Genomic DNA, 14406 nt, shown 5'->3' with positions numbered 1-14406 from the left:
AATCCTAGCATTGATATATGGCCGATTTGATTAAACATGCAAACAAGCTGATAGTCTGTAACCCTAACCTACCAAATCCTCAGGTCTGTATGCCCTTAGTGTTAGTGCTTGCACAGGTGGTTACATCAAATTTGGTTCTGTAATTCTTGAGATATAAAGCAATTGCACTACTTTATTCATTATGCAAATTACCATTATAATTATGCAGACCACACCCTCCAAAATCTACTCAGATCTAGATCTTCCCATGATTGTGTTACAGGTAACCAAATTGTATGACATTTTCACTGGTGGTTTTAAGTTATGACTGAAAAGATACCTGTCCAGATGAGAAGACACACACACATGAACACAGTCACGACATTGACACTGTATGGGCTTCAGGCCCACATTTTCGAAAATTTCTTTGATGAAAAATGCCATGCTTGTCGAAAGTTTTCTGAACTGATTCATAGTATACTATAATATGAATCTGTCATTTTTACGTGGAATATCAAGTTACAATGATTTCAACTGATTTACTACTCCATCAATGGCATGATAAGATTTTACAAAGATCATTTTCATTTCTATGCTAGTGATTAACAATGTTATCAGTATCTTTATGTGACTTGAACCTCTCCATCGTTCAGTCATTGGTTAAACTTCTCCATAGCATGACCCACACATGAACATTAGCAGTTACTGAGAACTGAGTCCCTAAGTGTAAAGCAAATACTTTGCAATATTCAACAGTACAGTTTATAGTTTTAGTTCAATCAAATAACACACCTAGTCAATTTATTGGCAGTATATTATACAACAAATTTCCCAGCAAAGTATTTTTTCCCTCAAAATTATCACAGCAGCCCTATACATAACATAGTTTTTAATTAGCTCATATTTGGTATGTATATAAATACCAAAAAGAGCTTATATGGTGGGTCAGTGGCGTCTGTATGTTTCCATCATATAAAGTCACCTGCTGGTAGCTAATGGGCATATATTGGGAGACAAATTTGCCATGCAAAATTTGTTTTCTCCAAATCACCACTGCAGCAAATATTCATCATTTGAAACCTATTTCGACAAGTTATCTCATGTACAGGTAAAATTGAAGTATGATATGATAACAATCCTTAAACAAAAATAACTTTTCCTACCTAAAGAGGGCGCCCTTACTGTATGTTGAGCCACTTTTGCCCGCTGTCATTATATTAATACATATTGTAAGAAGTAGTACTGCGACAAGTACACAACATGTTCAGTCTTCATGAGAACAAAACCTGTGACAAGAAAAGCGGAAAGGAAAATCACGGAGCACAGACTTATAAATAGTTATGACTAATATTGATGATATTAAAGTGTCCCTGGGAACTTACAGTTTGTGAACAAGTAAATGATCACATGACCATGATTGGGATGGTGTGTTCCCAGAAATATAATTCTATTTCCCTCGGCCTGTGGCCTCAGAATTTAGCAAAACAATGAGGTAAAATAACTAGCATCTTACGGTATTAAAGGAGCGTTATAATATACATCATCAAACAATAGCCTGTTAAGCCAACAATTATTTTTTTGATGATGACTCCTAGAAATTCATGTTTTGTTGTAATTTTACATCTACTTGAACTGTGGTCAGTAGATATAGAAATATTGACTTACAGGTGGGCTTGATGTGTTAACTGACTACAACAACATTCATTGGCCAACTCATAATTAAAGATTATTACCAACAAAAAGGTGACAGATTCTCTGCCTGATGGTGGCGCTTTTCAAACTTGTGAAATGCCTAGAACTTCAGTTGCCACTTCACGAACAGACTTTGTAGCAAATGTGTGAATGAGTAGGAAAATTCAAAAAAAAATTGTCAAAAATTGTCAAAAATTGTGATTCTCTCTCTGTGTGTTTTTGTTGCAGAATTTTACTGGGCTCTCGGAAGTTAGATTTCAGTTAGACTATCAAGTCAGACTGTAGGTTATCTTTTTGAATTTTTATAGCACCCAATAATGGAAATCTCCATCATCACTGTATCTGATTTAGGGTGTGTTTAAAGGCAGCAACAAAGAAGCGTAATTTATTTTGTCTTACTAATAAAGCAATCTTCCCTTTCATTTCACTTAACAGTGAGGTATGAAATTTTATAAATTACAGCCATTGTATGTTCAATAACAGGGCTCGAAATTAGCAGTAGTCCCGCGTCCACAGACTACCAACTTTTCCCTGGGGCTACCAAAGTCCATGAAATGGTAGCCCACACGGACTACCAAAGCCTGGGAGATGAAATACTTGGCGTGCGATATCCGTTACTTTGGGGCAAGCTAAGTGAAGTCAACATGCAGTTTTATTTGTTTGAAGCAATTATCCTTTCATCTGTGAAGAGCGTTTTTATCTGGTGAATATTATAATTTTCACAGCTATGTTGTTGTTTTCACAAGATGCAGAGCGTATGATACTAGAATGTTGACTTGCTTTTCCGTGTGCAGTCTTTGTATGCAAGTTCACACTATGCTGTTGATCGCCAGCATACAAGACATACTTTTGTCAAGTTTTTGGGTTTTGATGCTGAAATTTCAAAAAACTGTCACTTCTGTTTCAAGAGATTGTGTAATCAGTTTGATTTGAAATAGTAATATAAAACACTTTGTCAGTTAAGCCTGGCTAAGTTTCGCTTTTGTCTATGGTAGTCGATCAGTATCAATGTATTACATTCTGCATAGAGACTCGGGTGTAACAAGGCATGCCAGTTCATAAAGATCATATGAATATTTTTTTTTCTGCTTTTCTTTACTCAAGTTACAAATACTTTGGATGTATAAGCCGATTTTGAAAGTGATAGAAAGTGTTAAAATGTACATAAATTAGCATAAATTAAGCGTTCGTGACACATAATATGTGGTTTCTCGAGTTGAAGCCCATATAGTTTTACTGCTATTTTGTGTTGCTGAACCGGGGCTTATACTCGGACGAGTACAGTGTCCCTAAACTAAAATATTCATGGACTACCAGCCATTGCCACTGGGCTACCAACTTCAGAAAATGGTAGCCCAAGTGGACTACCAGGGTAAAAAGTTAATTTCGAGCCCTGAATAAAGTGCTTGGCCACAATAAGTGAATTCTTTGCTTTGAGTATGTCCATGCAAGATTTTTGGAATTTCTCGGTAAAACCCACAAACTTTTTATGCAGACTTTTCCATTATTGGCAAGATTTTATATTAAAATGCTTCTTTACAGCAGTCATTTCATAACTGTTGAACTATATGGTGGCATATCATGTAATGTTCAGGTATGGCTCTAAGACTTGGCATGTTAGATTAGTTAGAATGTAATTTTCAGGAAAGTTCTGGTTGAAATATTTAAACTTTGACCAAAGTATATTCCTTTTTATTGAAGAAACAAAATTTGTGCATGTCTTTAGATATGAGCCAATTATGTGTCCAGGTGGGGGTATTCCTGTCAAAATAATATATTGATAATAATTGCATATTCAAACAGCTAAACACGAAGTTATTTAAAGTAAAATGAATGCTAAATGGAAAATGGAACACAAGCTTGTGTAATGACCATTAACTGACACAAAATTATTCAATTTTAACCTTTTTTATTGCAAAATACTGCAAACGATGTCATTTTTTCACCTTTGATTTTTATGTTTTAAGTAAAAGTGACCTAGCGGCTGATTATGAGCTCAGCTGTGTTATGTAGACCTAGATAATAACTATTAGTGACACATGTGTTGATGAAGAAGGTGGAAATCTTTGATAGCTGCAAAAGTTACAGTTGAAGATTTCATCTTAATTTGAACATATATCAAATTAAGATCGTCCCTGGGAACATGCCTACCAAATTTCAAAGCTATCAGATAAGTAGTTTTTAGTCCCCACGGACACCGTCCGGGGGGACTTATAGGTTTGGTCATGTCCGTGCGTGCGTGCGTGCGTCCGTGCGTCCGTCCGTGCGTCCGTCCGTTCACGCAGATATCTCAGACATGCCTGGAGCGATTTCATTCAAACTTGGTACAAGGATTACTTCATATGTCATACAGATGCACGTCAATTTGTTTTGTGATATGATCCAATATGGCCGCCAGGCGGCCATTTTATTACGATTTTTTCATGTACAGAGCCATAACTCAGGCATATCTCAACCGATTTTATTCAAAGTTGGTACAAGGACATTGACCTATGTCATACATATGCACGTCAATCTGTTTTGTGATACAATCCAATATGGCCGCCAGGCGGCCATTTTATTACGATTTTTTTCATGTACAGAGCCATTACTCATGCATGTTCCAACCGATTTTATTCAAAGTTGGTACAAGGACATTGACCTATGTCATACAGATGCACGTCAATTTGTTTTGTGATACGATCCAATATGGCCGCCAGGCGGCCATTTTATTACGATTTTTTCATGTACAGAGCCATTACTCAGGCACGTTTCAACCGATTTTATTCAAAATTGGTACAAGGTTATTGACAAATGTCATACCTGTGCACGTCAATTTGTTTTGTGATACGATCCAAAATGGCCGCTCTGCGCCCATTTTATTACAATTTTTTCATGTACAGAGCCATAACTCAGGCATATCTCAACCGATTTTATTCAAAGTTGGTACAAGGACATTGACCTATGTCATACATATGCACGTCAATCTGTTTTGTGATACGATCCAATATGGCCGCCAGGTGGCCATTTTATTATGATTTTTTCATTTTTATCACAGACCTAATGAAGAGGACTCTATCCTCTCTGAGGACCTGTAATCAAAATACCCATTAACAAGTGGGGACTGTGTCATCAACGATGACTTGTTGAGAGTAAAACAAATTTTTTGACCAAAATAGCAAAAATTGCTCCCACAATACAAAATCATTATCATTTTTTTGTGATATTTTAAAGCTTATATAAAATTCAAATTCTGCAGAATACATAGATAAAAAGGAGCTAGGAATATATAGCCATGCGTAAGATGAGCCTTAGAGCCCTGTTAACTCATGTGTACATTGCATTACCAAAACCTATTATGGGCATGCTGTCCAATAACCAATTCATGTACTTTTGTGGAGAGAGAAAAATAACTGTGACTGTCTCACAAAGCTAAGTTATTACATCTGGAAGTTGTTTAATTGACCTTTTAATTTAATCAATTACATACGATAAGCCCATTGGTACAGGGCAATTGCAATTAAGATATTCTCAGAATTAAGAAATAATCTTTCAGGGCTAAGACCTACACCCAGACATTTGAGTTTAAGAGAATTCGGCAATGTGTTCTATAGTTTTGCACCCATGTTAGAAATTGAAGATTGACCTGCAGGCGTATACATCCTAGGCAATACTAAATTCTTGTCCAACTTTTGGCATAGCAGTGGTCTACTGATAAGTGATGAGGAAAATTTTAAGAAATAAATCAAACATAAAAGTACAGACCAGCAACTTGTAGAGCTTATGAACATCCAAAACACATAGTTTGTAGAACAAAGGTGATGATGGCTCTCTAAATTCAGAGAATGTTACACTACACATGCACATTTTCTGAGTGATATATATTGGATTTAGATTTGATGCAAATGTATTCCCTCATACTTCTGTGCCATTTTGAGGATGACATATAGAACAAGATTAGAATACTCTGTGGTACAAAATATCTCAATCTAAATAATATCCTGGTTTTCTTTCTTATCGGCACATTTATCTAGGTAATGCGTGGTTTCCATTTAAGGTGCTCATCAATAATGACCCCAACAAATGACTGCTTGATGACTCTGAATTAGAGGTTGATTTTTCAAATAGATCATCATGTGAATATACGCTGCTCTACTTTTTTTAATGGAAAAATGCATAGTTTGTCTTATTCATGTTTAAGGTGAGCTTATTAGCGTCACATCAACATGTGACATTATACTCTGGCAAGTAATTTTCTGCTAGTGAAAGCACAGGGTACTCAGTAGTCATTAATGTCCATAAAGAAATATGAAAAATATTATTATTAATAAAGAAACATTAAAAATATGAAATTATTATTAATAAAAAATGAAAATATGAAAAATTGTAATCATCGTCATCATCAACAACATCATCATTCAGCATCATTGGCAGTGTTGAATTCTCAACAAAGTTCGCCCGCCTAAACTAAAGTACTCTTCCTTATAATAACTCAACCTTGAGTTATTATAAGGAAGAGTACTTTAGTTGAGGCGGGCGAACTTTGGGAAGAGTACTTTAGTTGAGGCGGGCGAACTTTGTTGAGAATTCAACACTGCCAATGATGCTGAATGATGATGTTGTTGATGATGACGATGATTATAATTTTTCATATTTTCATTTTTTATTAATAATAATTTCATATTTTTTAATATTTCTTTATTAATAATAATATTTTTCATATTTCTTTATGGACATTAATGACTACTGAGTACCCTGTGGTGAAAGATCAATACAGTTGAATATCTTTAGAATATGTATGAAAAAGGTTCAAGTTGTCTGCCAAAAGACAAAAAGTCTAACAAACCACTTTGATCGGGTAGATCAAAAAATGTAAATAAAAAATTTATTGATTGACCCTTGAGGGACTCCACAATGTGACAGGTAATGTACCGGTAACAGAATTAATACAATCTACAGATACATACTGAAATCTCTGATTTAGATGGTCTGCAAACCAGAGTATAGGATTTCCTTTCACACCATAATGAAAGAGTTTTGCTGAGAGGATTTTGTGATCAGTGGTACTCTAATTGTACTATTTCCCAATTGACTCAGTAAATTTATAAGACACAATTACTTTGCACAATGTGTCTTAGGAAAACCATACTGATGCTTACAAAGAAAGTCATGCTTGTTAAAAAATTTACTAGCCAATTATTGACAGCCTTCTCCAAAATTATGCTAATAAGAACTGAAACAGGACGATAATTTGCAGGAATCTCATTTGGTCCTTTTTTGAAAATGGGTACTACGTACTCTAGCCACTTTAAGTGCATCTAGAAATTACCATTTGCAAAAGAAAGATTGAATACATGACAAAGTGGACCTGCAATATATTTGGTACCGTTGACTAAAACCTTTGCAGAAATGTCGTCATAACCAAGCTGCTTTTTGCATATCTAGCCCTCTTAAAAGATTAAAAACTTGAGAATCTGTTGTTGGAGAAGATACAGAGAGCTGTGAAAGAAAATCCACAAACCATATACGACACATAATTTGAATATATCATATTTTGATCATCCCTATGAACCTGTACACCAAATATCAAAGCTATCAGACAAACATGATTTTTGAGAAAAATTTTTTTGACCAAAAATTACAAAAGTACCCCTAATAATACAAAAATGCAAATTTAATCACAATATGAACAAACCTGACTGAAGTAAGCTCAAGGAACCTCAATATATCAATTGCACCAGCTATTTCAAAGAAGATATTTCAAGAAGATATTTTGACCAAAAACAGAAAAAGTTAGCCCCAACATACAAATATGGAAATTTCAATATAATTTGAAGAAATCTGAAGAACGACATTCCTAGGAATCTGCATACCAAATTCAAAAGCAATTGGACAAGTCATATCAGAGAAGATGATTTTTTGCCCCCAAAATATAGAAAATTGCCCTTAAAAAACAATTATGCAAATTTCAACACAATTTGAACAAACCTGAGTGATTGAAGTCATCCCTAGGAACCTGCATGTCAAATTTCAGAGCAATGGATAAGTAATTTCAGAGAAGAAGATTTTTCACCAAAAACGGGAAGAATTGTCTCAAAAATACAAATTTGCAAATTTCACTACAATTTGAATCTAAGTAAGGTCACCCCAAGGAATGTGCAAACCTAATTTCAAAGCAATCAAACCAGCAGTTTCAGACAAGAACAAGAAGCCAAATGTTGACAGATGGACGGACAAACAGACAATGGATGATGATGGACAAGCTCCACATTGCTGACAGCAAAGCTAAGAGCAAGAAAATCTCAAGCGATACTTTTTAGCATCACCCAGGTACTCTTGCTAAATTTACAGAAAAACAAAATTTTTAAGACAAGTGGCTGGAATATTTGGTTTGTATAGGTATATGAATGTTGGCAGGTAAATGTCATGTTTTGCTCATGTGATTATCTAAACATGTTTTCTGTCACAATCTAATGAACATGACCATTAGCTTCCTGATTTGATCTTAAGATTTTTCATTTGTGGTATTCATATTATGAGGTTAATTATCATGAAAATACCAAAAACGATGTATGAGGGCATTCAAAAGCAGCGTATAGTGTCTTCCGCTTCGTGTCTGGCGATATAATGTTTGCAGTGCATCCTTTGCAGTATTTTCATAATAAGCTTATTATTACACATCTCACATTAGTGACTAGGGCATCAAATGGGTTAGGTATTGACCATTTTAAAGCAAGTTCAACCATTTTTCTCCCCATTTATGGCCAGTATGGAAAGCTATCTTGTAGGTGCACTTTTGGATTGCCTGTGAATGATGTATACAGAGCAATTGTCTAAATGGGTCCCTTGAAACAGTTCAACATTGAATGTGCAGATGCAGCTGCAGAATGTGCTGAATATGAGGTCTGGTGGATGATGCCTTAAAAGGGATAAACGTTATGGAAGGAACGTTAGCACATGCAAAATTCTATTGTTCTTGGTGATAAATGTATAATAATTATCGTAATGTAACCATAGGATAGTGACAATGTTACAATTGAAATACACTAATATTCATATATCTTACTTCAATAATTTCATGTTCTTACATCAAAGCTTTATTTCCCTGTCAAAAGAATTGTGAAGACAATACACTCTTTAGAAGATGTGATACCACCCTGCAGTTTGCTATTTAAATTGTCGTCTTTCAATGATTCATGCATCATCTATGTTATTTGTAATTAAATTTTTAAATGCTGTTCCACTGTGGGTATATTGATAGGAAGTACTGTTCTAAAATATAGAAAAGCCTGATGCGATGTCGAGTTTTAAATTTTAACTCTGCAATTGAACAGAATATGCTGCACATCTACCATTGTGGTAGGCTCTCACTATTACATGTATATGATGGCAGTGTAATTTTACCCTTTGCAGCTGTTTAAAATTGCACTGAGCAGATATTGCCCAACTAATGGTGGCGCTGTTCAAGAGATCCAATGCGTTTGTTGCCAAGAAGCAAAAATATGTTTGCTCTACACTTGTGAGTCACGCCGTCATTAAGATTTGAGTGAAAAATGCAACTTCCATTAAGAACATGGGAATTGAGTCTAAAAAGGATGGGTGTTTTGTGTTATGCATTGATCACAGATACGAATTGTTAAGATTGCAGAGTACGTAGCACCAAGGTTATTACACTATGATGGGTATACATCAGCAAGTCGATGAGGTACTGGTAATCCACTGATTGACAAGACTTACATTAAAAACCTGAATGAGGATTTCAAAAAAAGCAAAGATGAAAGGAAGTAAGTGGAATTCAGCCATCAAGATAGATTAAAGAGAAGGTTTTATTGATTTTCTCAGCTGCACAGATGTTGCAGAAACACGATGACAAAACCACACAGTGTAGATTCAACTGAAAAGAGAAATTCTTTTGAAATGATAAAACCTAAGAGATAACTCTCTCTAATGGATACCATCTTGTGCATTTCAATGTTTTTACCAAAACTTTGATGGAGAAATTCCTTTGTACATAATCAAACAGAAGACATTTCTAAAGTTGCATTTAAGTCTCTTTACTGTAAGAAAGTATGCACTTCAGCTCTGTCATACAACAGATAATACTTACAAAATATTTTTCCATTTGCTGAATAATGATAGATGAAATAGATACAGTATTTTTGATAACTCCATATATATATTTTAGCAAATTTACAACCAATGGTGTTTCTCTGACCATAGAAACAAAATGACTGTAAACAACAACATTTAGTAATTTTTTGACATGTCTTCACTAATAAAATTCAAAATGTTCCAGTTATCTTTATGATGGATAAATCAACCATGTGTCATTACAGGAAAGCTCCATTAACTTAGGAGTACCCTACTTCCCTATGAGGATCAATTTCACAGGCCTGCCTTTCCTACAATGGCACTACAATGGCACCAGCTGGATTAGATAAATATAACAATGGAACATTCACACCTGTAGGGATTAACAGTCTTCTGTTTGTCACCCAAGTTGGTCAGGCAAGGACTCGGGTTTCAGGTACCATGCAAGTTAATGCAGTCTTCCCCTAATGTGCTATGATTACTATTTTGTTTCTCAGGCATTAAGATTAAGATTGCACATTATAGACTCAGATTATGACATATAACTCTTTTATTAAAATTCAATAACTAAAAATTATGAAAGATGGTCAACAGAAAGTAAATATGGCAATTAACAATTTCCTAGCTTTATGTTTGTCTTGTTTCCTTGAGTATCTTACTTGTATATGCATAATTATTAAGTAACCAGAAAATAGTTAAAAATTAACATTTAATAAAGAACTTGAAATTCTTAATGTCCTTGAAATTTGATGATAAATTCACATGTCCATTATTTTGGAACAAAATGTCATAAGTTTGGTTTTGTGTCTGTTTGAAATTATTGAATGATTATTGTTTTGACAATGAAATAATAATGATTTGTCACTTCTACTTCAATGCAGCTTCTTGACTGAATCTGCCTTTATATTTTTAAAAATAGACCATTAATAGTTGATATCACAGTTGTCTCCAATACAACCATGTTGAATTGGAAATCAAGTGAACCAATTTAAGTGTGTAATGATGCTGTAGTCATAAATATCATTTAAAGTTCATAGATTCACATCATGATTAAGGTACCAAATTTTCATACATTTGATCAAGAGGATTACACTTGCTGTAATTATTTGTTAATATTGAATTGCGGATGCAGACCTTAAACTTCAAACACTATTACATAATTTGCAGTTTTGAACAAATTAAGGACAACATGGCATTACAAATCTACTTCAAGATTGAAAGATTCAGTGAAGATGTAGCACAGAGCAGAGAGGCTGTCATGTCTATTTCTAGTCCGTCTTGCAAAAATAACTTCCTGTTAGGCTTATCATTGCTACAAACAGTTTTGAATACATCCACAAACTTTGTCATCCAGAGAAGTCTAGAGTTGTGATAGAGAAAAATGGTAACCATGGAAACAACTCTGGGTGATGGAAATTACTATTTAGTTGTCAAGGTAATGTAAACACTTCCAGTGATTATAACTCTGAGGCCATGTGATCACTATTCATACTGAGAATTGGACCACCAGTACAGATAACAATGCCTTTTGGGAACTTGTTGCCATAGAAACAGTCAACACTAGAAAGTAGCTTTGGTGATGAAAATGAACACTTATGAAATGATATATTGTGATGATGATGAGAAGTAAGACAAGTAAGCAATGTAGCCAGAAGAGGATAGAGTAAAATTTACATATACTTCACAATTTCCATCAATTAGAATAGTTGGGATCAACTTGTACATTTCAAACAAATACAAGTGACCTAGGGAGTGGTCAATATAGCTCTGCTGTTAGTTTTTAATCAAAACAACAATAATGGAATCACTGCATAGCAACCCAAAATTAAATTTATAGAAAATTGACATGGCTAGAGAAAATTTCCAATTTTCTTTGACATAGATTAGTCAAACTGTGTGTCATCATATTGTAAAGGAAGAGTGAACAGCATTCTGATATGTAATGTGGTGCAGACTAACGTTTGATATCTGATATGTAATGTGGTGCAGACTAACGTTTGATGTCTGATATGTAATGTGGTGCAGACTAACGTTTGATGTCTGATATGTAATGTGGTGCAGACTAACGTTTGATGTCTGATATGTAATGTGGTTCAGACTAACGTTTGATGTCTGATATGTAATGTGGTGCAGACTAACGTTTGATGTCTGATATGTAATGTGGTGCAGACTAACGTTTGATGTCTGATATGTAATGTGGTGCAGACTAACGTTTGATGTCTGTGGTGCAGACTAACGTTTGATGTCTGATATGTAATGTGGTGCAGACTAACGTTTGATGTCTGATATGTAATGTGGTGCAGACTAACGTTTGATGTCTGATATGTAATGTGGTGCAGACTAACGTTTGATGTCTGATATGTAATGTGGTGCAGACTAACGTTTGATGTCTGATATGTAATGTGGTGCAGACTAACGTTTGATGTCTGATATGTAATGTGGTGCAGACTAACGTTTGATGTCTGATATGTAATGTGGTGCAGACTAACGTTTGATGTCTGATATGTAATGTGGTGCAGACTAACGTTTGATGTCTGATATGTAATGTGGTGCAGACTAACGTTTGATGTCTGATATGTAATGTGGTGCAGACTAACGTTTGATGTCTGATATGTAATGTGGTGCAGACTAACGTTTGATGTCTGATATGTAATGTGGTGCAGACTAACGTTTGATGTCTGATATGTAATGTGGTTCAGACTAACGTTTGATGTCTGATATGTAATGTGGTGCAGACTAACGTTTGATGTCTGATATGTAATGTGGTGCAGACTAACGTTTGATGTCTGATATGTAATGTGGTTCAGACTAACGTTGATGTCTGATATGTAATGTGGTGCAGACTAACGTTTGATGTCTGATATGTAATGTGGTGCAGACTAACGTTTGATGTCTGATATGTAATGTGGTGCAGACTAACGTTTGATGTCTGATATGTAATGTGGTGCAGACTAACGTTTGATGTCTGATATGTAATGTGGTGCAGACTAACGTTTGATGTCTGATATGTAATGTGGTGCAGACTAACGTTTGATGTCTGATATGTAATGTGGTGCAGACTAACGTTTGGTGTATTTGCCCATAGCACGATGAACTTTGTAATACAGAAATGCATAAATTTGTAATTTCCAATGCCAAACCATAAGGAAGTGATCATAGCATGACACTGATGGTGTATCTTAAGAAGGTAAAAATTGAATTTAAAAGCTCTAAGACTAGCCTAAATAATTTACACATGCAAATTTCATCATCATTTGAAGAAACTCAATGAGATTACCCCTGAAAAGTTATACACCAAATTTGATCAGTATTGGATGGTTTCAGGAAAACATTTGTTCAAAGAAAATTGAGCAAAAATGAGAAAAAATATCTTTAAAAAATGAATATCCTAATGTTATCCTAATTTATTCATAACTATATCAGGGAATCCCTATGGAGATACTCATTGAATGTGAAAGCTGTAGGTGAGGCACAAAACTAATTTTCTGTTAAATATGAGAAAACTTGTCCCAAAAATTTGCAAATACAAAATTTCATCGTCATTTGAATAAAAGTGAATGAAATCATCGCTGTCAATGTACAAACCAAATTTGATAACAATTGTTTAAATTGATTTGAAATTATAATATTTAAATGTTATGCTAATTTTATCATCCATATGAAGCTGCATATTGAATTTTAAACCTGTAAGACCAGTGGTATAGAGAAAGCTTTTTTTTACCAAAATGAGAAATTAGCCCTGAAAATTTGCATATACAAATTTCATCACCTTTTGAACAAAACTGAATGAGGCTACTTACCCCTGGGAACTTGTGAACCAAATGAAATTGCCACTGGGTGAATGGTTTCAAACAAGATTTCACAATTTTGCCCCCCTAAAAAATATAAGAAGAAATTGCAAACTTCATCATAATTTGGACAAATCTCAATTAAATGATCGCTAGAAAGATGTACATCAAATATAATAGCTGTGTGATGATTGGCTTGGAAGAAAAAATATTTTTTACCAAAAATGGCCTAAAAAATACAGTTGTGTATAATTCAATCAAAAGTTGGACAAATCTGATTCAGGGATGTGTACGGTATACATTAAAGTAATTGAACTGGTGGTTTTCAATGCAAAAACTTGATGGAGCTCGAGGACGACAGACGAGAGATGAGATGCCAGGACAGATAACATGTTAAATAACAACAGACAACCACCTATTAGATAAGGTCCACGTTGCTGTCAGCAGAGCTAAAACGTCAAAGCACAGGTTGTAGGATTAACCATTGTAGGTTGCCAGTGACAATCAGAAACATTACAAAAATTTATTCAATTTATATGCACAATAATTGTAACAAAAGAAATGTGAAGATTAGATAACAAGTGGCTTTGCTACGTATTCTTTTATCAACTTTTCAAATTCTTGTACCAACTTTTGAAAAAATTGGCCATCTTAAGTTTGCATTTCTCAGCTCTCAATCTACAAATATTTCATAAACTTTAAGTGCATTAAGATGCTCATGAACAAAGATAAACAAAACAGTAGCTAGGTTATTATACTTTGATACTGTAGAGAGCGATTGATTAAGAATATTAGTTGTGTATGTTTATTTGCTTTATCAACCGTCATACATAACTTTTGATAATTGAATGTGAATGATATATCTACATACAATGCT

At 34.5% G+C, this 14406-nt stretch overlaps 1 long non-coding RNA gene across 2 annotated transcripts in view; it reads right to left on the bottom strand.

The window, feature by feature from the left end:
• The window catches only part of LOC139134571 (uncharacterized), a 60912-nt gene extending 46720 nt beyond the window's left edge, over window positions 1-14192 (bottom strand). Inside the window, exons 1-2 of one of the 2 annotated variants that reach the window (XR_011552813.1) lie at window positions 13542-14192; window positions 1143-1265 (exon numbers count right to left, since the gene is read on the bottom strand). This is a non-coding gene — a long non-coding RNA (uncharacterized lncRNA). The remainder of the gene's footprint in view (window positions 1-1142; window positions 1266-13541) is intronic. The other variant, XR_011552816.1, reaches the window with a different exon arrangement.
• Between the last annotated feature and the right edge of the window lie 214 nt (window positions 14193-14406).

The sequence above is a fragment of the Ptychodera flava genome, chromosome 6 (genome assembly GCF_041260155.1).
Source record: "Ptychodera flava strain L36383 chromosome 6, AS_Pfla_20210202, whole genome shotgun sequence".
In the NCBI taxonomy this organism is placed as follows: Eukaryota; Metazoa; Hemichordata; class Enteropneusta; family Ptychoderidae; genus Ptychodera; species Ptychodera flava.
Note: the sequence above shows the minus strand (reverse complement) of the source record. Positions and strands in the feature narration are given on the sequence as shown.